The sequence below is a fragment of the Branchiostoma floridae genome, chromosome 4 (assembly GCF_000003815.2).
Source record: "Branchiostoma floridae strain S238N-H82 chromosome 4, Bfl_VNyyK, whole genome shotgun sequence".
Lineage (NCBI taxonomy): Eukaryota > Metazoa > Chordata > Leptocardii > Amphioxiformes > Branchiostomatidae > Branchiostoma > Branchiostoma floridae.
In genome coordinates, this window is record NC_049982.1 from 2,787,084 (window position 1) to 2,790,158 (window position 3,075).

At 40.3% G+C, this 3,075-nt stretch overlaps 1 protein-coding gene across 1 annotated transcript in view; it reads right to left on the bottom strand.

Annotated features, from left to right (window-relative positions):
- The window catches only part of LOC118413868 (delta and Notch-like epidermal growth factor-related receptor), a 20,528-nt gene that overhangs the window by 16,405 nt on the left and 1,048 nt on the right, over positions 1–3,075 (bottom strand). The window lies entirely within an intron of this gene.

Consider the following 3,075-nt stretch of genomic DNA (forward strand, 5'->3'; position numbering starts at 1 on the left):
TGAGTGTCTCACGTTGGACTCCATGTAGAAGAACCCATAAGAAATGGCTAGGTCCTAGTGCGCATCAGAAGAGTGTTGCATACTTGGATCAGTCTTAGTGCAAATGTTACAGAAACACTTACCTTGCACATCTTGACTACTGTGCAGCGGTTTGGGCTATTACTACACAAAAGAACATCGCCGCGCTAACAGTGATGCAGAATAAAGCAGGCAGACTTACCTTGGGAACTAACCGCACCCCCGATCAGCATATGCACAATGTCTTATCATGGTTAACTGTGAGCGAAAGACTCTGTGTAAGCAGCATGTGTACATTTCACAAGGTACTCCTTGCCAGGGAGCCGTCTTCATTGTACTGTAGACTACATTTGGTATCGGGCCAGCATAGTTATCATACGAGACACGCGGCACGGAAAAACTTAAGAACTGAAAAACCAAAAACAAACAGCCTGAAAAAATCCTTCACATATAGAGCAGCATCAGATTGGAATAAACTATCACATGAGCTGCAAACTGCGAACACATCCAGGATTTTCAGACCGCAGCTGGTGAAACATATGCGAGACTTAGCTAAAGACACATGAGGGGCTTGATGATTTTTGGATAAGGCACATGCGGTTTGTTTAATGATTTTTTATTGACATGTTGTATAAGTGTATGTTGCAAACTGAAAATACACCCGTCAACTCAAACTGCGAAGTCAAATGCGTGACCGGAAGTGAAAATATGGGCCTCGCGAAAACCCCATATCGAGCCGTGATGGTACTTCCTGTATTCGGGCTCGGAAACAGATCCTCAACTCCTGAAATGTGTTCATGTTTTGACGCCAGAAATTCCGTTTTCACGAAGTGATCTTCACGAGGTCTTCAAACTTGTCTGGAGGAAGAGCTTAACTCCAGATAACTCATCAAGAGATCCTCACGACGTTTTAAAACTTGGCTTGAATACGGTGATAGTCTTATATAGTGTATTATACAATATGGCCGGCCGTGAGGGTCGCTCCCATGTGCAAAATCTGCCATATTGGCCGCCGCCATTTTGCCATGCATGAGAGGTTACGATGGTAAAGCCGTGTAGATATGAAAACCTTTAAATATTATGTAGGTCTCGGGTCTTTTTTTGTGTGGCACATGCAGTTGTTTATACCTATGGGGCGCGCTAAAACCGTAAGGCTTAGGTCCCAATTCCCAACCCGGGGCCCGGCCGGGTAGCTTTCGGAAATGAAAAATATGGTATAAAAGGCAACAAAGCAAACAGAACGTAAAAAATAGTGAGCAGTCTGACCATAAGCTAGTATGCATATTCCTTTTAATTTTCGTTACCGCAAACATTCCGACCGGAGCCCGGTTAGAGAACAGGACCTTAGTCTAACCTGGCAGCGCCTTATCAAGAATAAATCGTGCAGCCTAGTTTGATGCCATACATACGCAGCAGCTGTCTGCCAACGAACTGTCCCGTAATACCATAAAACTAAGGATAATTTCATGAATGTTACATCACCTATACAAACAACTACAGTGTACAAAAAAAACCTTCATCATCTCCCACATATAACCAAAAGACAAAACAAACTAGAAAAGCCGACATTTGCTTGAGAGCAAATACAGCATATTTTAGCCATCTCCCTCCCCATGCAACAATAGACTATTCCAAAATCACCCATGTGCAAAAATGGAACACTTTTGTTTAAACGTCAATTCTACTAATGACACTTAATGACACCCAAAAATGAATCTTACAAAATTCCCAGTGCAAGAACGGATTCTTCCAGTGCACCCCATGTGAATTTGCACAATAGACCAGTCTAGAAATACTCCCACTGAAAACATGGCCTTTTGATTTAATAAACAACCCAGTCCAAAGTTGAACTAGGCAAAAAAGGCATGAAAAGGTAAAATAGACAAGTCCAAAAACACTTCCGCTAAAAATGGAATATTGAATCATCACCCCTTTAAAAGTAAATTTGAAAACATCCCCATGCAAGAATGGACTCTTCTTGCGATGCCCCTATCCAAAAATACAGCCGCTAAAATTGGACTTGGAGTAATCACCAAAGTCCCAAAAATGGATTTTAAAAATCCCCCTCCATGTAAGAATGGACTCTTCCAGCACAACCTATGTAAAATTACAAAATACACCAGTCAAAAAATAACCACACTGAAACACTTTGACATATCAAATCACCAAAGTCCATAAACAATTTTTTTTAAATGCCCCCTCCGTGCAAGAATGAACTCTTCCCGTACACCCAATGTAAAATTGCAAAATAGACTAGTTCAAAAATACTCCCACTGACAGACTTTATGTAATCAACAGTCCAAAGATGAATTAAAAAAAAAAAATGTTCCCCCTCCGTGCCAGAATGGACTCTTCCAGATAACACCAGGCTCACTGATTGGTTGCCAATACCCTTCGGGATGTTGACTCAGGCTACGTGATTGGTTCCCTCTTTAATCAAGTTACTAGTATATATAGACACTGTGTGCACATGTTGTCTTCAGGTGGGAGAGGTCAACGACCTCTGGCCAGTGGAAAATTACCAAAAAAATCCCCAAATATATAATTTTGAAGTGGTTTATGCCAGAAATTATACATGGGTCATTTGAATGAACATCTAGTGCACCTATTGACCAAAATTTAGGTCATTTGGCTATAAGACCAGGGAACAGCAGCCAAAAGCATACGGTTTTGGTCAAACAATGGCCCAAAATTCCCAAAATTAAGCATTTTGTTGTACTGTATGCCAAAAAAGTTATTGAACCCATGTGCGCATATGTAAATTGCACTTCTATTACAAATTTCAGATCATTTGATTGTAAAATGAGGGTATAGGAGCCAAAAATGTCATTTTTGGGGGGAAAATGACAAAAAAATGTCAAAATTAAGCATTTTGTTGTACCGTATGCCAAAACTGTTATTGGATCTTTGTGGGCATATGATCAAGGCACCTCTGTACCAAATTTCAGGTCATTCGGCTGTAATACCAGGGTACAGGGGGGGCATATATATATAAAAATTGCAAAAAATATGAATAAAATCATTTTAAGGCAGATATGGAAAAATGGAAAAAAAAAA